We start from the raw sequence: 21908 nt of genomic DNA, 5'->3' as shown, positions 1-21908 counted from the left end.
CTTTACTTTGACATCCAGGACCCACGCATTTGGATCCTAGAGTAGTAATTAAGTCATAAGTGCTGTTCATTGAATGTTTTGAGATCTTTGCTTTCTGGGCATCTGGTGGAATTATACTTCTTCCAACTTTTAGTGTGGTGATTCCTCCCTTCCCTACCCTCTTGCCCTCTGTCCTTCTCATTTGCCTTCCCTTTCCCTCCCCTCCCCGCCCCTCTCCTGTCGTGCTAGCACTGAGGAACTGATGATCCTCCTGTCTCACCCTCTGAAGTTCCTGGGGTTACAGACATGTCCGGTGTGCCCAGCCTGGTGATACTACTTTCTTGGGTCAAAGAAATAAGAATAGAATTGTTGTGTGTCAAGCTCCTGGGGATCCACACTGGACATGTAGCTTGAGCCAGGAATAAGCTCTGGTTGTGTTAGGTCTTTGGGATTTTGATTTCTTTTTTTCTTAATGAATGGGACTTAACCTAACCTATCCTGATGGATGCAGCCCAAGATTCCTCTTCAATGTGCTCTCCTGTAATTCCCAAGCACAGAAGTTTTACTCAGTAGATTCCTTAAAATTATTTTGTACCTCCCTTTTCTATAAAGTGATGCCTGAAAGAACAATCAAGGCTTGCTGGAGAAAATGCCCATTTATTGAGGAACAGCTCTGCATATTTATAGGGGGGAGGTGGGGGGGGACGCGTTGTTTGACAGTTATGACAGTTTAATGGTTGAAGGTTTGACAGTTGGCTGGGGTGCTTTCTGATTGGTGGGTAAGGATCATGTGAGCCAGCAGGGCTCACCATTGGACGGCTCTTCTTGGGGGATGGGGAAGTTAATCTTTGGAGCCGGGGCAACTCGCAACAATACCTCCTCCAGACCAACAAAGGGTATGGACAGAGTGACTTGAAAAAGTCTTAAGTTTAAATCTGTTCTCTGATATTAATTATTTGACTTGGTGCAGGCAATTTGATGTTTTTGAAGCATGTTGTGTTTGTTAAAGATTATTCTCTACAGTGATGGATAAACCCCTGAATTTGGGTGGCTTATCACAATAGAGTTTTATTTTCCAATCACCTAAATCCAGTGGGGACTTAGTGCTCTGCTCCATGCAGTGATTCAGGGAATCAGGAACCCTCTGCAACGTGCTGCTCCCAGGTTCTCCTGGTATGACGGAGAAGAGGGGCAGTGATGTATCACATAGGATGTGGAGGGGCCAGGAGTCAAAATAAAATAAAAAGGGCTGGGGATAGATCTTCCATAGGGCAGGGCTCATCCCCAGAGCCGACTAGCCGCAAGGCAGTTTGGGAAGTGTAGTCTACATGTATGAAGAGGAAGAAGAGAACCCGAGTTTGTTTGATGCTTGCCCATCTGTTACTTTGGGATTCTTCTCCCACCATATACAAAATGTGGAGAATAATTCCCACCTCATCGGTTGTCATGAGGATTGAATGGGGCATCATATGGAAAGTGCTCAAATGGGACCAGGTAGATAGTCATATTTGGCATTTTCCTCATCACTTGAATCTGTGTCCTAATTGGGTGTCATGTGCAAAAATGCCTTTGTTTATAATGTGACGTGTTTGTCACAGGGCTTCCCACTGGCAGGGTGTCATGGTGGACCTGTAGTAGGTGTTTGATCTGAAGGCTGATTGCATTTACTGAGAGGAGAAGAAGGTTGAGGGGTGCAGGTTTCAAAAGTCCAGAAGTGACCGACGTCAGAAAGCCTGGGTTGAACCAGGCACAGCTTTGAGCAGAGAGGTGATTTATTCTAGTGGAATCATTGTGGTGACACATTACTTCCTGTTTGCATGGTTGCCTGCAGAAGCAAGAGCAGTGGACATCTCTGATAGCAGGACCACAGCTCCCAAGGCACTCTGCGAGGCGAGGCAGGGGAGTGGGTGGGGACAGTTCCCCACAAGAGGAAACGCTACTCTTTGCCTGATGTTGCCTCTCTACACACAGGAACAATTTTAACCACGAGGGAAGGGCTGGCAATTTGTGCAGTGGAGATAAAGGAAGTCCAGGGCCCAACTGTGGCTGGTGGGGAATTTGAGATGAACAGAAATGACTATGGGTAATATCTCTTGGATTTTCTTCCCTTGTTCTCCTAAACAGAAAGTGGGAGCCTCTAGGGTGGTGTTAACAATGGTCAGTATCATGTTGGTCTTGGGAGTTTGACCTCTTGGAGTTGCCTGGTTCCTGTGGGACTCTGTTATCAAGAGAGGTTCTCTCTGAACTCCTTCTTGACTGTGGTCTGCGTTCATGGGAAGCGACGAGTGTTATCCTACGGTATTGATGCAAATGGCACATAAATAATGTAGGACATTAAATGCACCCATTTCCCAATTCCTGAACCAAATTAGCTTTCCCTCTAGGGTGGCACCACACTCAGTTGGTCGAGCCAGGACCCAGGCCATCTTGCTTGTACTTTCTTCTCTTCTACCCTCTATATGCTGTCAATGGCTAAGGGCTGCTGAATGAGCCTTTCAAGTATTTCTGGTCCTCATTCCCCTCTCCATCTTTCTGCCTATATTTGAGTCCAGGCCACTGCTACCTTTTCCACGGATGACAGCAACAGCCTCCAGCAGGTCCTGCTGACTCCAACCTTGCTCTCTACCAATTCCTTCTCCTGAGCCAAACCAGAATAATCTTTCCAAACTGTAAATCATAACAAGTCCCTCCCCTATTTTGAGCACTTTCATGCCTCCCCAGGACCCTCTAGAGAAGGCCAATGTGGCCAACGTACATCCTGTTCCTGGTGTGTCAACCTCTTCAGCCTCCTCTCTCCTTCAGCCCCTTGGCACCTCCTCTCACCCAGTACTCTTCTCTCAGTTGTGCTGAATCCCCTCCAGCTTCTCAACACGCCACCCTGTCTCCAGCCTCCGGATCTTTCCCTGGGCTAACTTTTCTTTCGCCTTGTGGGAGTGGCTCCGTTCACCTTTCTGCAGGGAAACAGGGGCCCTTCGCTCCTTTCCTTCCTTGTCATCATCCATTTCTTGTGCATCTCTCATCAGGCACAAGCTCCTTAGATGAGAACCGCCATGTATCTGGGGCCCATAGGGTCTTTAAATGGCAATCAGTAGAACAGGTTGAAGTGAATTGAACAAAATATACTCCCTTTTCTGAACGTTTCCCAGTCAAGAAAAGGATCATAACTACTGCAAAAGTTGTCAGAAGGCAAATGGAGTCAAAGGTGTCACACCTTGACAAACTGAAGCCAAGTGACCTTGAAGGGGACAGTCCTTGTGCATGATTATCTTATAGCAAAAACTGTCACAAAAGACTGCCAAAACCACAATCTTGCACAAAAATAATACTGTGAGGACACCTGCTCAGGAACTTCCTGTACAACTTTGGACTCATGTGACTCTTGTTATTGATCCTGATAGTCAAAAAAATAGTTGTTTCAAAGCAACTTATGTAACTCTTCTCCTTTTTCCTTAGAAATCCTTACCGTCCATGGCTTCCTGAATACTCCCAGGGTTCACTCTGGCATGCATCAGGTATGCTGCAGGGCCCTGCTACTTCTGAGTGAAGTCTTTGTTTTGGAGAGCCACTTTCTGTTTTTGTTTAGATTGGTGCTATTGCTGTTAACCACAGAACACTCACACTATGCCAGGCACTTTTCCTCTCTGTCTGAATGAGACAGAATTGTCCAAAACAGAATCTTTTCATGTCACTGGAATCTATAGGTAGCACAGGGGTTGTAGCAGAGATAGCACCTGTTGAGTTATTAAATTCCTCCAAACCTACACTATAGGAAATCTAATTCTAGGTGACAGACTTCCAGAGACTGCACAAGTGTGATGGCATTAACAGGGGCACAAGAATCAGAAGGAGAAGGCTTAGGAGAGAAAGACTTATATGGACTGTCAACTCTCCTTCCTCTTCCCCTCCTCAGGAAGGGACACTTGTTCTTCTTCTTAAAGAATTGGGAAAGCACAACCCCTCTTCTCCTACTCTCTCCAAAATGTCGAGGAAAGGTCAGTCATCTCACTTCTTAACATCTTTAGAATACCTGGACCTCTGCAGCATCAGATACCCTGAGGCTGATGCTGCTGGTTGTGGGGAAGGGGGAGGGAAAGCCAGCAGAACTGAGAGAGGAAGTGTGGGTTAGCTGGGTTCCCAGTGAAATGTTTGGGGAGTCTCCATTGGGTGGAGCGGGCCTCGGAAGGTGCCTGGGTTGCTGACTTCTCTAAGTGGACCATTGACCAGGGAATGGGCTTTTGCAGACACAAGCTCTAAGATGGAGCACCCAGAGATGCAAGGATGGAGAGAAGAGAAGGAAGTCAAGCCTTGGTTAGATTTACCTCACCAGGGAACTGGGAGCGACCAGGGTCATGCCAAAGAATCACAGTGTACCTTGATGGAGAGCCTGGATTGGAACACTGACTCTGGGGGAAACAGGGAGTTCTTTTAGAGGTGGAATGAGAAGCAGCGATACCTGATAGAGAAGAGGACTCAGCTCTATCCCAACAAACAGACCCCAGTGGGTTTGCTCACATAAGAGAGCAGGAGTTGTAAGCAGCAAAGACAACAGCCACATTCCCTAACAATAGGAAGGCTAGGACAAGTACTGGTTTCCAGAACCTTCCTTCCTACCCCAGCACTAGAGGAAGATGTCCAGGGAGACATTGGTCTTCAAGTACATTAATCCAACTCCCTACCCCCAGCTGCTAAAACCACAGGTACAACCTGGACTGAGGCCAAGGGGAGAGGAGAAATTTCACAAGATGGGAATTAAAAATGGACGAGTGCCAAAAATAGATACGAGACTCTTTTATCTTGTTTGAGGAGTAGAATTGGTCCTAGACATATTGAAGGGAGCCCATTACCCTGCAAAACCAGGAAAGGCTGGACTGAGCATAAAAATGGCACTTGTTGTCTATATACCAAATCTGGAGTTCCTTAATCCTTCTAACATCCCTGAAGAATAGGTATTACTATCTTCACTTCCAGGTGAAGAAATTGAAAGCCATCTACAATGACTTGCTAACGATTTCCCAGCTAAAAAGGATAATTATATTACAATGTGACAGCAATATAGACACAGTGTGAAAAAGCACAGAAATATCTTGGGGACAGTGAGTTTAAGGAAAGTCTCCTGGAGGAATTGACACCTGAACTGGGTTTTGAATGGCAAATTGAAATTTTCCACCAAGAAGAGCAAAGGGGACATGCCCAGGCATGACGATGAGGAAGAACAAGCTGTGTTTCCAGAACAGCAGTACACCTTGTGCAATGGGAATTCTTTATCACTATTGCTGAATTCTCCTTCTGACAGGCCAATTTCAACTCAGACATCCTTTGGTAGTACATGGCCATTTCTCCTAAGCCCTACCTCCCTTGGATGTTCACTGAAGAACTTTGTCTATTATATTTTTGAAAATGCCTTCTCAGCATTTTAATTGCATTTTTTGATTGCTGGTGATGTTTAAATGTTTTACTGTCTGTTTATTGACTATTTTGTTTTCCACTTTTGTCTGTCTATCCTTTGCCCATTTTCCATTGGGATGTTTATATTTATTCTTGATTTGTAGGAATTCTTTAATGGCAATTTTATTAACAATTTTCTTAGTTTTTATTTTTTTTCAATCTTCATTTTTGATTTGTAAAAATTCAAAATATTCATCTGATCATAATGTCTTTCACTTTTGGCTTTCTGGAGTGGTCAGGAAGATCTCCACCTTTATATGTACAACTATTTTATGCATGTTTTCTTCTAGTACTTTTACTGTTTTATTTTTTGTGTGACCACTTAATTATTTCATATTTTTTCATTTAGTTTGGGTTTGTAAATTGGGAGTTAATAAAACAAGCGTCTTGCTTCTTATTTGTTTATTTCTTGAGCCATGTTCATGAGCTTGATACATGCAGTTGCGTTGCTGAGGCGTCTCAACCCACTTCCACCAGACTGCAGTGCTGTGAGAGATTAAAGATGGTCACACATTTTTTTTGCTAATCTCCTATTGAAAGGTGAAGTCTATTTTCTCTTTCCTTGGTTCTGGGCTTTTTCTGATCAATAGGGCACAGAAGAAACAGTGCTCCATGACTTCTGAGACTATCTCGTATGAATCCCTGCACTTTCTGCCTAGATGTCATGAAATGGTTCTTCTTGGGACACTCTTAAGAACTGAGGTGCCAAGGGCCTCTCATGCCACATGGAGAGCACGTAGGTTAACAATTTAGTCCACAGCTGAAGTTGAGCATCAAACAGCAAACAGCCAGCATTCTAGACCCTGAGCAAGCCGTGTTGGATGCTTCAGCTTGATCCATTCCATGTAACCATCCTGCTCACCCCTGGACACTGCATGGGACAGAGGAACTACTTGGTCAACGCACAGAATCATGAGAAATACTAAATTGTTATTTTAAAGCATCAGGTACTTGGCGTATTATTTAATGACCACCACGTTGAAACATTGCTTGTAAAGTATGCTAATGACTTCATGTTGCCAATCCATCAGACACTTCTGAGTCTTATTTTGTGTCACCTCCCAGTATCATTATTTTTAAAAACATGTTCTTCCTTTTTTTAACACATATAGATCACAGTCTCATGTATTCTTTCCTTGGATCATCTAAACAATCTCCCAACTGGTGACTTTTCTTCCATTCCTGCCTCTTTATAATCTGTTCTCTAACTTCTGGGTAGATGGATCTTTGAAAACATAACTCACATTCAATCTCTACCTTGCTTATTTATAGTGAATTCTTATTGCCTGAAGACCGAGACTCAACCCTTTCTCCCTCTATGGAGTCTTACATGATCTGGCTCCTGTGATTCCCCTCTGACCTCATCTCATCTTGAGTCACATTCTTAAGGGAAACATGGGTTGTGACCCTTCATGGGTCACACCTGTTCACCTGGTGGAATGCTGGCAGAATCCCCGGGATCCCTAACTCGTTGGTCTTGTGTTCTCAGACAGAACCATGTCAGCTTGGGATCTTGCCCACAGGCTACTACATTTTTAAAACTTCTCACATTTCATTTATATAAAGGACTCGGCTATTAAAATACTGAAACCATAGCTCTACACCTCATTGTCTTCTATACTTCTGCAAATTGCTGAATTTTCATTATGTAACATGCATATGCAATATGTCTTGGAGACAGGCTGAGGCCTGCAGGGTAATTATTGCTTTAAAGTTCCAGGAGTAGGGAATTCATTGCTTTGCATCATGAATACTAACCTTGGCGGCACACCATTCCATGAGAAATATGGACCTATAGAATTAAATCAAGCTGCTTTGGCTAAAAAAAAAAAAATGCTATAAAGTTGCTTAAAAAAAAAAAAAGAAAAACTAACTTCTCAGAGTTTAAGCCTATTAAATCAGCAAGGTCGAAAGGAAAAGGTTCTTAATTGAGGAAACCAAAAGCAGCTTCATTAAGCACGTGTGAACAGAGTCATTAGGATTTCGAATCCCTTGTTAAAATATTCTAGTGAATTTCAGGAGGAAGATTTTCATGTGATCTACAGAAAGGTCCTAAGGGCTTGATGTTATTTAGGTCAATTCATTCATTCAGTCAATATTTATTGAAAGCTGTTTTGTGCCCAGCGGGGTTCTGTAGGCATGTCATGCCACACCATTCATAGGGCAGGCAGGATGTCCCCACATGAGGGGCTTATATTCAAGTGGAGTGGGAGTGGAGAGAGACACCACTTGGATGCTCCCGGAACATGAGCTTCTTCCCCACTTGGGGCATCTATCCCTCTGCTTGGAATGCTCTCCTCCCTGATCTCTACATGGCTGGCTGCTTCCCTTCATTCAAGGACTTTTCACGGAAGTATCATTGCCTAAAATTATTTTGATTGCTTCTTAATTAATTTTCTGTTCTCTGGAACAAGGACTTAAGCAATCCTGGCCCAGGATGAGGACGGGCTTCTGGAGATGAGGACAGATGCACAGGGTAGTCCTGAGAGTTCCCCTGACTTCTTTTCACCAGCGTTTCAGAAAGAGCACTGACTTGAAACTGCTCAGGCCTGCCCTGCCGCTTCCTCTCTGAGTGCTTTTGAACAGGTCGTTCCACTTCCTGAGCTGTGGGTTTTCGTCTGTAAAATAGCTGCGCAAATGGACCAGGGCAGAGAGGATGTGTATGTGAGAATATGCCCGTGTGTCTAGGAGGGTGAGTGTGTGAGCGATCAGGGATCAGGTGTGTGTGCCTGTGTCTGCATGTTTTGTGCATCTGCAGTTGGAACAGGATGGGCATGGCTTGGAGCCAACATGGTGAAATGATAAGGAAGACCTTTCCTGAGGTTCTACTTTGTTCCAGGAGCCGGGGAGTTAATACTGATTTCATAAAAACAGTATCCTTCGCTGGAGAAGCACCTGGCAGCTTATCTTACTCTCTTCAGGATTCTTGTTTCTCCCTTGCAGTAAAATTTAAATTAACTTGCTTTGATGGTCTTGAGTCCACACGAGAGGCTACATGAGATAGAAATTGCTCACATTAGCAGAAAAGAAATAAAAAAAGCCAACTCAAATCCTATGTGAGCTGATACTTCCTAAGAGAACTTTAACTTTCCTTCTCGAATATTTTGCACAGGTGGGAAGAAGGGCATGAAAACATTAGTGTTTGGCCCATGGAAACAGAATTCTGAGATAAGGACAGTAATGGATGACATTCATGCAGAGCTTAGAGCATGCTAAATAGTTTGCATGTGGTTTCTTGTGAGTTTAATACCCACAGTAATTGAATGAGGAGGCATAATTACCCTCATCTTCATTTTACCAATGAAGAGGCTGAGGTCTGAGCAGCTGCTCACGGTCATGCCTGGTGGAACTTAGAGGTCTTGAGTGGTGACCCAGAGGTGCTGGGCCTGGCAGGGGGAGAAGGGGAGGGCAAAGCCTACTTGTTTGCCTCCAGTTCTTGAATTCCCAAGATGAATCCATTGTTGAACATTTTCTAAGGTTTATAATCACAGTGGGCTTCCTGAGAGATGCTATTGCTTTGCTAATTGACAAGAGTGAATTTTTTTCTTTAGACAAAGATCCCAAAGGACCTGGTTTTGGAGAGGTCTGAGAACCAAGAACTTGGAAGGTTCTGAAATCTGCTAGCCGAGTCCATGGACAGGCTGGGGTCAGTACCAGCCACCTTTGGAGATACCTCTGGCTCATATGTTGGCCAGTTGTCCAAAGATCACATGGTGGAAGGCTTTGGCATAGTGACTCTGGACACAGGAGAAGTCTTTTTCTTAAAACCAGGTTTAGAGAGGTACATTTTTTCCTCTGTGTAAACTGAAAGGGTTTGGCATTCTCAGGAAATCTAAAATACATAGGTTCCAGCTGCCACTTCAAGAGGTCACTCTACCCCTCCAACTCCCAGTTATAATGATGATGAGGAGGAGGGGGAGGAGGGGCAGCTTGTTGGGTCTCATTGGAAGGCTGAGGGGGATCTTAAGTGTTCCCAAAGGATAGGTGTTCAGGGTTTGGTGTCCAGTCATGGTGCTCTTGGCAGGGGGTGGAACTTTGAGGAGGTGGGGCCCAGTGGGAAGGAGCCAGGTCCCTGGGTTGTGTCTTGATGGGGATATTGGGACCCTGGCTTCTTCTCCTCTCTCTGCTTTGGGCTGCCATGAGGTGGACAGTCTTCCTCGGCTGTGTGCTCCAGCTGTGCTGAGCCGCCACAAGCCAAAGTCCCTGGGCCAAGTGACCATGGGCTGAAACTTCCGAGTCTGTGAGCCAGAACTTTCCTCCTTGTAACAACAACTTTCCTCCTTGTAAATTGATTGTTTCAGGGACTTTGTCACCGTGATGGAAAATGGGCTAATTCAGGGAGGGACGTAACAAAAGCATAGGGTAGTTCTCTAACCAGAGGAAAGGAGGGTGTGAACCGCTAAAATGATGTCGCATTCGAGACCTGAACTAAGGGGAGTTGGCTAGGTGAAGAGGTGTGTGTGTGTGTGGGGTGTGTGTGTGTGTGTGTGTGTGTACGTATGTGTGTGTGTGTGATGTTCGAACATTGAAAGCAGAGGGAGCAATGTGTAAAATCACAGCTAAGTTAACCCAAGTGGCCTGCGAGACAGTTAGCAATGGGCAGGCAGGTGGTGGGGGAGGTGACTAGATCACAAAGGGCCTTGGCTGCAGGAGGTGCCCTTTATCCTAAGGGCAGTGAAGAGCAACGCTGGACTATTTTCATTCAGATCAGTCAGTGCCTGTAGTGTGAAGGGGTCACTGGAGAGGGCCAGTAGGCTGGGAGTCTGGTTAGGGGCCACTGCAGAGGTAGAAGTTCATCCCGTGTGGAGGAAGTGAATTCGCAGCTGAAATGGGGCCACAATAAGAGAGGATTCTGACATGTCCTGAAAAAATTTGCAGGTGTGGTGTGAGCCTTGTGATGGAAGTCAAGCTCTATTTCTTTTTTCAAATTGAACTTCCAGGCACACACATGTATTTCCAGCGGCTCAGGAGGCGGAGGCAAGAGGCTCACAAGTTCAAAGCCAGCCTCAGCAACTTAGTGAGGCCCTAAGAAACTTGGCAAGACCCTGTCTTAAAAGTAAAATAAATAAATAAATAAATAAATAAATAAATAAATAAATAAATAAATAAATTAAAAAAAAGGGCTGGGGATGTGGCTCAGTGGTTTAGCACCCCTGGGTTCAATCCTTGGTACCAAAAATGAAAAAAAAAAAATTGAACTGTAGGTGCAGGATGTGGTAGCCCACACCTGTAATCCCAGCTGGGAGACTGAGACAGGAAGATTGCAAGTTCAAAGCCAGCTTCAGCCATCTAGGGAAGACCCTGTCTCAAAATAAAAAATGAAAAGGTCTGGGGATGTGGCTCAGGGGTTAAGCACCCCTGGGTTCAATCCCTGATACCAAAAACATAATAATAAAAAACCAATAACATTGAACTGTAATTAATATAGTGAAATGCACAGACCTTAAATGTACAGCATGAGGAGCTCCCCTTCCCAGAGGAGACCCTTGCTCTGATCTGTCACTCAGATTCGTTTGTGTACACGTCATGAATAGAGCCACACAGTGTGCACTCCTAGGCATCCTGCTCTCTCACCCAGCAGAAAGTTTTAGAGAGTCGTACTTGTGGTTGCAGGCTGAGCATTGTCCTACCTCCAAACATACTGAAGTCTGGATACTTGGGTTGTACTGCCTCATAAACGCATTCAATTTTTGGCTATTGTAAATAGGTCTTCTCTTTCTTTTTGGGAATATATTTTAAAATTTTTATTGAATAAATGATTCCCTAGGAGTAGGCATTCCGGCTCATAGGTGGACATATAAGTTAGCTGTACAGGAAGCTGCCGACAGTCTCCTGTTTCACATTCCCTCCAGAAGGGCGAGAGAGTTCCACTTGCTCCATATCTTATGAAACCTCTGGCAATGTCAGTGTTTTTGATATTGGCTGTTCTAGTGGGGGTACTGTGGCTTCCCATGTGGTTCATTTGTATTATCCTAATGACTAATGTTCTTAAACACTTTTTCCTGTGCATAGTGGTACTTTATGTGTCATTGTTGGTGATAATGTATGTTTTTGCCTATTTTTTGTATTGGGTTAACTGATTTTTGAAAATGAAGTTTTGGGAGTTCTTGATATATTCTGAAATTGAACGTATTACTTATTTTTTGTTCTTAGCATTTTCTGTGTCCTGTCTAAAAGCTCCTTGCTCACCCCAAGATTGGGGAAGACATGATCCTCTGGGTTTAGGTTTTCTATTTAGGCTTATGATGGGATTCATAATTATGAATTATTATTTTTTCATACACATATCTAGTTGTTGCTGCCCTGTTTGTAGAAAAGACTTTCCTTTCCTCTTTTGAATTATTTGGCCCTTTAAAAAATAAATTGAAGGTATAAAGATGGGAATATTTTTGGACTCTGTTCCACTGATCTGTCTAGCTTTGTGTCAATAACATGTTGTCTTGGTTACCATTGCTTTACCCTAAGCCTTGAAATCTGGTAGAGTAAATCCACCTGCTGTGCTGGGGGGTATTCTAAGTCCTTCATGATTCCTTAAGCAGTTTAGAGTCAACCTATTGATTTTAATTTAATTAAACTGGAATTTTGATCTAGATGGCACTGGATTTATCCATCAATAACAGGAAGACAGGACATCCTAACAATATTAATTTTCCAATCTGAGAAGAGGCAGACTTCTCTACTCTTTGGTCTTTAAGTTCTCTAAACATTGTTTGGTAGTTTTCAATGTGGAACAGGAATTGGCAAATCATTGTTTGTTAACAGCTAGACAGTAAATATTTTAGGCTTTGTGGCCATGAAGCAAATTCAAAGATATTAGTTATATTCTCAGGTATTAAGAGAGAAACAAGTTTCTACAATTTTTATACTGGCAAAATTCAAAATATTGAGTATGTTTTTTGAGGGTTATTCTCTCTGCCAAAGCTTCACCAAGGTTAAAATTTACAGTCGTTCCCAGACATTCTCCCCTCCCCCAGCCCAGCTCTTACTTTAACTCTTTTTATAACTATCACTCCACAGAAATTATTGAGTTAGATGAAAATTAAAATCGTTAAGGCTGCCAAAATGAAAAATTCATTTGTATTCAAAATTTAGCACAAGGGGAAGTTAAGGAGGAAAAACTGTAGATATATTCTGGCTTTAAAGACATTTTTGTAATGGGGTTTAAGTTGTAGCATTTTTTAGCTATTTCATAGTTTATTATATCTCGGGAACAGAATGAACATTTTTTATAGAACGTTTTTATTTATAACCTTCAATTTTTAACTTAAAATTTGGTCTTACGCTTGCTATAATTAAAAACTGTAAAGTGATTCAATGCCAACAGTTAAAAATGTATAACATCTAAATTTCCTTCTTTTAGTAACCTGCTTTCCAATGGCACCTCTCTCTATCCAGCACATTTTCATTATGTGCCTACTATGTGCAAGGCACTGCGCTTCATGCTGGGATTCAACAGTGAAAAGTGGTTCCTGCCTCATAAACACATTCAAAACCCCCGAGTGATGCAAGGTACCATGCAGGAATCCATTAGAGGGACCAGGGGAAGGCACACGGAGGCCACTTATACGTTGGCCACTTTGAATAACTCGTGGTAAATCTGAGACTGGGAGGATGGTCTCCCCATGCCATCTGGGGCAGCAGCAGGCTCATGCCAGGTCGCTTGTGGCAATAATGACACCTGGCTTCCCTTACTTGTGTCTGGGAGGAGTTTCTTTCTGTGGCCATGGAGCTGCAACTGTTGGGTTGTTAGTGTGTCAGTTCCTTAAAAAAGGTGGCCATGAATTGTGGTCCAAAGGGCCTGCTGTAGCTTCTGAAGAGGCTACTGGTACCTGCTTATCAAGATAGTCAAACTGTAAGAAATCCAGACTCCTTTGTTCCATGGCTTCTGGATTCTGAATTTCAGGATTTGAACATTCTTCAATAACTGGGAAGTGGGAAGAGATCCCAGTCCTTATGTGGGATTAGGGATTAGGACTGGACCCTTGGAACTCAACTCATTTAGTTAGAGAGACACACCACAACTTCTAGGAGTAAAATTAAATTAACATCTATTCCTTTTGACACTTTTTGCATTTATTTTAAAATTATCAACATCTCCCTGTAATAGATTTTTTTGGCTTTCCCAAATAGAGGAATTTTGCCTTTTTTGATTTCTTTCCTGAGGTCTGTTGGTTTCAGTACCTTTAGTGTCAAAGGTTCTTTCTAGATTGAGAATCCAAAGTATCAGGAGGAAAGAAGCTACATATCAGGCTCACATCAGGACCTCCACCTTCTGATCAAGGGGACAGGATGGCATTTGGTTCACAGTTCCTGGGAAAACCCTGTAGAGATTTCCTCTGTATCATAATAAGTTGGGGCACGGAATGATGAGAATATTTCGATGAGAAGTTCTGTAACGATGAGAAGTTCTCCATGCAGTCTCTCTCCATTCATCATTCCCCCAAATATGTCTTTCTGTCTATATTTTGTTAAAATTCCCAAAGAAAAATTTTCCCCCAAGAAAGTTTCCAAAACTTTTTGGTAGGCAAAAAGGTGTTTCTGGATGAACGAATAGAGATGGTTTCCCTTTTAATGGTGGGTCAGTAAAGTCGTCATGATCTCTCTCATTCTCTTGAGATTTTAATGTGAAACTTTAAAAGTCACAATGCATTCATCTGTAGATGAACCTAGACTTCTGAAATTCCTCCCTGTATCCCATCCTGCAAGCTAATCTCTATTTGACCTTCATTTTTGAAGGATGTTTTTACTCAGGATAAAATTCTCTGTTGATTTACCTTTTCCTTCAGCAGTGTAAACATGTTATTCTGGTATATTTATCTTGAGATGTTGAAAATGATTCCTCTAATTATTTTCTTGAAAGTAGTGTCTCTTTTTTCTTTGGCCACTCTTAATATTTTAGTTTTCTTTATTCATTTAAATATCATGTTTTTTTTTGGTTTTCTTGCTTTTCATTCCTAGAATTTAATTTTGATTGTTCTTACAGTCTACATTTTTTTGCTGAGAGTCCTCAGATGTTACTTCTGTCTATATTTTCATTTTAAACTGTGAACATGGAATAGCTATTTAAACATCTTTGTCTTCTAACTCCAGTAGCTATACCATCGTTGAACATGTTTCTGTTGATTTTTTTTTTCTGGTTAAGTGTCATATTTTTCCTGTTTTTTTTTTCTATGTTTAGTCTAGTGATTTTCCACTATGTGCTGGATATTATGGAAGCTATGATTTGGACAGACTGCATTTTGCTGTCTTCTTTTAAAATGTTGAAGATTTTTCTTTTTTTTCCGGCAGGCTTGATCCTGTCAAGACTACTTATAGGGCTTATTGGGATAGGACTAATATAGTATAGTATAGCCTACTTTTAAATATGGCCTCTCTGGAGTTCCAACTCAATGCCTAAGATACAGTGATTGGCTGTACTCTGGCTCATAGTTCCATTTTATCTCAGTTCTATGTGGCTACCATCTTGTGTTTAGTTCTTAGGCTTCCTGTAGCTATTTGGTTGTGGGCTACCATACGTGTATAGCTTAATATTCAGACTTGCATGCAGATCTCTGCAGCTTCTCTGAATAGTGCCCTTCTTTCCTGTATATTTTACCACAAATTCTAGCTTCTTAAGAACCCCAAACCTAACACACGTTTTCTTCACCCCACAAAACTTTTGCTCTCTCTTTGGGTTCCACTTTCACCCATCACTTTTTGGCAATTGCATAGGCAGAAAACTGAAGTCTATGTGGAGTACATCACTTATATTTTCCTTCTCTCAAAGATCACCATCCTATGTTTGTTGTCCAATGACAAAAAAAGTTGCCTCATCTATGTTGTCCAGTTTTACAACTGCTATAATAGGAAGGCAAAGGCCATTAGCCATTAGCCATCATGGCAAGAACTAGAAGTCCTAATTTTGTCTTTAATTTTTGTCTTCTCCAAATTTAGAGCTGTGTCTAGAACTAGGTGCTTGAAGTTAGTTACCATTTTGTATATAACCTGGTCAAGGGAACATGGCAGAGTACCACATAGGTCCTGGGTGGCGTGGTCTGGGCTATTCTAGGCTGTCTCCCGGGGGCTTCATTTTCTTCTCTTATGGTTCTGAAGGGGGGATCAAAGTTCGCACCACACACCCTATGGAAAGAAGCCTTAAGTTCCCCATGAACTTTTTCTTCCCTTCTTTGTGAAATTGACACCCACACTTGTGATGAAACCACATTTAACCTTTTGGGATGTGCTTTGAGGGACTGTGGGGGGAAGCACGGGGAAATGTCCAGGAGTTTTCAGAACTGTCTTCTTAGTTTTCTTCTTTATTTAAGAAAGCCACAGAAACACTGCTTTGAGCATCTGTTGATGAGATCAGGAGTTATTTACCTGGTTTCTTTCTCCTAATGATTAGCTTGATCCTCCTGGAGCAAATATTTACTGGTATTCGTTCTTTCTAGTTGATGCTGAAATATTGATTTCTATTTAAGCCATTTTCTGGGAGTGGTTGAAGGAGCAATGGGGTTAGGAGATTGTGTCAAGGTCAGAGATGTAAACAGAAGGCCTTGAAGTTCTATTGCTTATGAGATGAGCGTCACTGGTCAGTTTTCTGTAGCTCCCTGAGCTCTAGTTTCTTTGTGTGTAAAATAGGAATAATAATTCCCATCTCCCAGATGAGGTGCCATGAGTTCACAAGGGTGAAGCACCTACATTGTACCTGCCATAGGGGAGGTTCTCTGTCACGGTGAATGTTCCTTTCCTTTTCCTTGGACTTTTTTCTTTATCTTTTTGTTGTTGTTGCTGATTGAACCTAGGGCACTTAGCCACTGAGCCACATCCCCAGCCCTTTATTTTATTTTATTTTTATTTTGAGGGCCTCGCTAAGTTGATGAAGCTGACCTCAAACTTATGATCCTGCTGCCTCGGCCTACCGAGCTGCTGGGATCAGATGTGTGCCACCATGCCTGGCTTCCCTTGGACTCTCACCATGCCTGGCTTCCCTTGGACTCTGTTAAGAAGAGGATGGGGGAGAGAGGAACAGGGTAGTAAATGACAGTGATTAAGAACATGGTTTTGCAGTCGGCCAGAACCCTGTTCAAGTCTTGGCTACTCACCTCATTACTTTGGGTCTGCGGAAGAGTCACAGCAAACCTCAATTTACTCAGCTATGATACGGAGGTCACAATTCTTGATTGATAAGATTATTGTGAGATTGAATAAAGATTGAGTACATTGGAAATGGCCACCTCTGTTTGTATGATGGCAGGTGCTCAGAGGTCCTCACATCCAGTTAGCTCTGGATCAACCCCAGAACATGCTCTAGGGTCAGTGGCTGGTTGGTCTGGGTTTCTCCCATTCTGAGCTCCTCTTCTCTCTTCTTGTGAGGGAGTGTGGGGCCTTGGTGAGAGTGTGAGTGGTGTTGGGTGAGTGGTATCTGAATTTATATTTCTGCAAAACATAAATGATTAAAATGTAATTTGGATTTCCCACAACCTGCTTCCAGACTCTTTTGTTCTGGGTGAGACCCTCTGAAAGGTAGGATTAGGAAACTGGCAGACAAATGCTTGTGGGGGCGGGAATTCACACTAGAAAACTGTGGCCAATAGTCTGTCCCTTAGACTTTATTAGGATACACTTTATGCTAGTGCCCAAGAGTGAATAAGATGCCATTTCATGGGGGAAAGACAGACAAGCAGACAGTGAACCTGTGATGGGGAGGGGTGTCTGGGAGCCCTGATGGGTCATTCAGGGAAGCTTCCCCAGGCCAGGTGACATCTGAGCTGAGTGTTGAAACATGAATAGGAGTTCACCTCGGGGATGGGGTGACAATGTTTCTGGAGTGAAAAGTGACCTAAGAGCTGGTAAAAAGCATGCAGAAGCTTAGTGTGCACCTGCTCACAAGACCTGGGTGTTAAGTTTTCAGGAATTTCATGAGCTGGTCACTAAATACAGCCATGGTTAAAAATGAAGTGAGATAAACTTACCTAGAAATAAAGAATATTGAAACAAGAATCAGAAGTACTCCACATTGCCCCTTCCTAGTCATCACTACCTTATTCTGTCATCCAGCCTCTTGAGGGTGTCCATTCTACTGTTCCCTACTGTGCCCGTGGGTGGAAGTTTTACTCAGCAGGTGTGTGACTCTGCCTCTCCTCCCGACTCTCCATTCAGTGACAGCACGTGGTGGCTCGAAACTCGTCACAGTGGAAATATTTACACCACAGATATTGGCAAACAGCACACATGTGGGCCTCAACGTGGAGAGCCGGTTGTCAGCCTTCATCAGCACACCACTGCCTCTAATGTGGGGTGGTGGGCCTAGGGGTGAAGCTGAGAGGTTGGGAGGGACTGAATCAGGAAGAGCTTTGGATGCCGAGTTCAGGAGTTTGCATTTCCCTCTAAAGGTAAGAGGAAGCTTCTACAGCATTTCAAAATAGAAGGACCATCTCATCTGTCCCCTTTGGCTGCTGTGTGGTGGAGGGACGGGGTGGGCCTCACTTCAGGAGGCTGTTGCAGTAAAGAAGAAATCTGACGTAAGACTCAGAAGGTGGCCCTTTCGAGTGAGTAGATGGTGGCTGAGGGGTAGTGACCAAGTCCCAGTTGAACCCAGGTCTGTCTTGGGACTCAGGGTGGAAAATGGAGATGCCTCTCAAGCACAAGTGCCCAAGAACAGATGGTCAGGGTTGAGAAAATTCTGGAGAGAAGAGCAGGTCCCACAGCCTAGGACCTTACTCCTTTTCTCCTGCCTGGCTCAAATCTGTAATAAAACCCTTCCAGGGATTTATTTTTGCTGTGTAGACCCCATAGTGGGGTCTCTCTGACCCTTTTGTCCATGGGCTCTATCCCTTAAGGAGGTCTGGGAAACCAGTATTGTTGTTGGTCAACTTGTGTACCTCTGAATCCTTCAGGTTCTTCTCCAAGCCCCAGTGAACTTGTCTGTAAAATGGGGCGTTGTCACCCAGTCCCTATTCTCCTCCTGCATGGGGTCTTGGGAGAAGGGACACGTCCTGGTAATTTTACTTATGATTTCAGATCATCATGCCAGTGAAAGGTCACACAGGAAGAGCGCTCCCTGGCACACAGGAAAGTAAACTCTAGAGAGTGTCATTCTTGAAAAACAGCAGGGAGTGCCCAGGGGGGAGTTGGCCACCCTGTTGCATCTGAGAGAGAAACACTTCCCATCTGAGGGCATGAAGTGGTGCTCTTGGGATGGCTGAAGTGGTTGCTGCCAGCGGAATCCAGGGTGTGACTTGTCTGTTTGGCCCAGGGACAGCTGGCAGCTGGCCAGGGCTCAGCTACCTTGGTCTTTGCCCCCCGGAGGTCCTAGTAATCAGCAGTACCCATAGGTGAGTCATGCTCGCCATTGGCCAGTGGTTGTGTTGCAGAGTTCCAAGTCCAAATGTTAACTAAACAAAACACACCGAGCACATGGCCTTGGAGGGCTTTCCCTGAGTCACTCCTGCAGAACGTAGGTCCCCCTTGCTTTCTGTCTTTGTGTCCTGTTTGTTTCCTTTAGGTCCTTGATCACAATGGGTTATTACTTGATAATTCCTTTATTGAAACCTCCCACCCCATCCCTACCTAACAGTGCACAACTTTGGTGAGCCCAATACCCCTGTCTATTTTACCTTCAGTTCCCAGCAATGTCTGACATAAATATGCAAGAAAAACCAAGCCCCCAAACCATCTTTTACCATTTCATTATGATTTTGTAATTTCCACATGTGGTGTTGCTTCCTTAAATGTAGACGAAAAGAAGAATAGAGAACAGAATTCCCAGGGCATTTGCTGACTGAGGGATCCCTGCTGCTTATTGAGCAGGGACCGGGGACCTTGCCAGGACCATTATCAGGAACCTTCAGGGGCATCATTTTATTTTACCCTGTCAAGGGCACCAGGAGATGGGCACTTGAATATTTTCCATTTTGCAGATGAGGAAAGTGAGCTCAGATAGACGAATTCATCTGTTGAGTTCTCATAGATGGAATGTGGCAGAGCTCAGAACGTAAGGCAGATCCAGCTTCAGGTCCCTGCTCTTTCCCTCAGCCGGTAGCATTTTGAAAACTGTGGCTCTTAAGTCTGACTGCACATTGGAATTACCTGGGAATTATACCACAAAAAACCAAAAAGCTGGGCATGGTGGCACATGCCTGTAATCACAGCGACTAGGGAGGCTGAGGCAGAAGGATTTCAAGTTTAAGGCTAGCCTCAGCAAATTAGCAAGACCCTCAGCAACTTGGCGAGACCCTGTCTCAAAATAAAAAATAAAACCAAAAAGGGCTGGGGTTGTGGCTCAGTGGTTAAGCACCCCTGGGTTCAGTGCCTGGTTTACTCCCCTGCTCCCAAATGCCTATGTCCCACCATTGGAGATTCTGATTCAATTAGTGTGGGGTGTGGCCTTGGCATTGGACTTTTCATTCTCTCCCTACCCCTGCTTTCACCAATGTGCAGCTCCAATTGGGAACTGTGGCTACGAAAGGCAGTGAGGTAGACCTGGGGCTAGTCAAGCACTTTCCCGAGGCATAGCCTCGGGCAGAGTTTGCTGAAAAAGACCTGATGGTCGCATACTGAGGTGAATGTGTGGCCTGGAGAGAGAGGCCCTGGGTAAGATGTCCTCTCAGGGTTATACAGTGGAGGGGGTAGAGAGAGAGGAGGGGAGGNAGAGGTGGGGAGGGGGGAGGGTGGAGGATGGGAAAGGCAGCGGAGCACAACAGACACTAGTATGGCAATATGTAAATCAATGGATGTGTAACTGATGTGATTCTGCAATCTGTGTATGGGGTGAAGGTGGGAGTTCATAACCCACTTGAATCAAAGTGTGGAATATGATATGTCAAGAAATTTGTAATGTTTTGAACAACCCACAATAAAAAATTAAAAAAAAAAAAAAGTAAGCCCTGACTTACTCATCTGTGGTGTGGGAATGGTGACAATTTTGGCACGGCTTACCTGGAATCCTAGTATTTTAGGGCCGGAAGTCAATTTAAGAGATCCTCACTAAGGTCGAAAGAAGTTGGATGACTTGCCTAAGACTAGGAAATAAGATGCGGAGCCGTGGGTAAGACTGAGAAGCAGAAAGGAGAGTTGATAAAAGGCTAAAGTCACACTGGGTCATGGGTCCAAATCCATGTCAATCACTCTGGCTACGTAGCTTTGAGCAACATGGAGGGGCCAGGTGGGCAGGGGGCAATGAAGGGTGCTGTCAACCAGCCCCAGAGGACCCTGGAATTCACATCTCAGTTCCAGTTACCTTTCTATTTCCTGTGCTGAAGAGGTAAAAAAAAGTCCCCATAAGACAGCAGGAGAACTTTGCAGCATTAGGTACTCTGGGGAATTTTGTTTTCTCTTGGAGAAACCCTCTTGTCTCCCTCCACTCACCTGAAAAAGGGAAGCGTATTTGAAACTCAAATATTAAAAGCATAGAATTATTAAGATAACCTGCTTGGAATTAGAGGAGGAAACTAAAACCCATAGAATGTGGACCCAGTTCTCACACTTTGCAAGTTGGGTCAATGTGGTCCCAGAACACAGGTCTTCTTACTCCTGACCCACTGCATCTTCTACGATTCCATCCTGAGACATTATTAGTATTATTGATGATAATCACATGTGGGGTTGGGTGGGTAGAAGCAATATAAACAGATATAGCGGTTAAAATATCTCCAGCCCCTGTGGTGCGGACATCACAAATCACAACAGACACCACATCTGTGCATCTTGACTGGAAGTGAGCTGGACTCTGCTTGGACATGGGATGTCCCCTGTGCACAAATGGACCAACATCAGGAAAGACAGTGGAATACTTTCGTCTCTTTGCTTCAAAATTCCTGGAGATGGAGACTCCTTTTGAGAACTGATTGAAAACCTTGTTTGGGGTGACCTAGGTAGGCTTCTATCAACATTTCCATCTGGACAATTGACATAAGGACGTTCCCAGGTATTTAGGGCTAAATGAATTTAGGGCAAACGATTCATTTCCTGGTATAAGCGTAAAGAACTTTTTGTTCTTATTATTCCTGGGGTGGGTATGGACTAACGTGAGAACTGAACTTCAGAAGGACATTGGTGCCTGCCACGATCCCCACGGGAAGGGAGTTTTTCAGGATGGTGTTTTGGAGGCGAGCCCGATTCTCTCTCCCTTAATGTTGGACTCTGCCTTAGCTATCGGTGGAAACAAGTGGAATTCCTCACATGTGATCATTTTCACCCTCAGATACGGCAGTTTGATATGGTTCAAGCTAATATTGACAGAACCCAACAATGACCTCAGGTACCACTCTGGAGAGTGGGAAGAAACGGCTCTGTTGAATCTTTTTTTTTTTTTTTGTACCAGCAATTAAACGCAGGGATGCTTAACCACGGAGCCACGTTCCCTACCTCTTTTTATTTTTTTTATTATGAGACAGGGTGTCACTAAGTTGCTTAGGGCCTCCCTAAGTTGCTGATACTGTCTTTGAATTTGAGATCCTCCTGCCTCTGCCTCCCCTGTAGTAAGGATTAAGGACATGCTCCAC

The sequence above is a fragment of the Marmota marmota genome, unplaced genomic scaffold, assembly GCF_001458135.2.
Source record: "Marmota marmota marmota unplaced genomic scaffold, marMar, whole genome shotgun sequence".
Taxonomy (NCBI): Eukaryota; Metazoa; Chordata; class Mammalia; order Rodentia; family Sciuridae; genus Marmota; species Marmota marmota.
The sequence above is the reverse complement of the archived record's forward strand: the minus strand, read 5'-3'. Positions refer to the sequence as shown.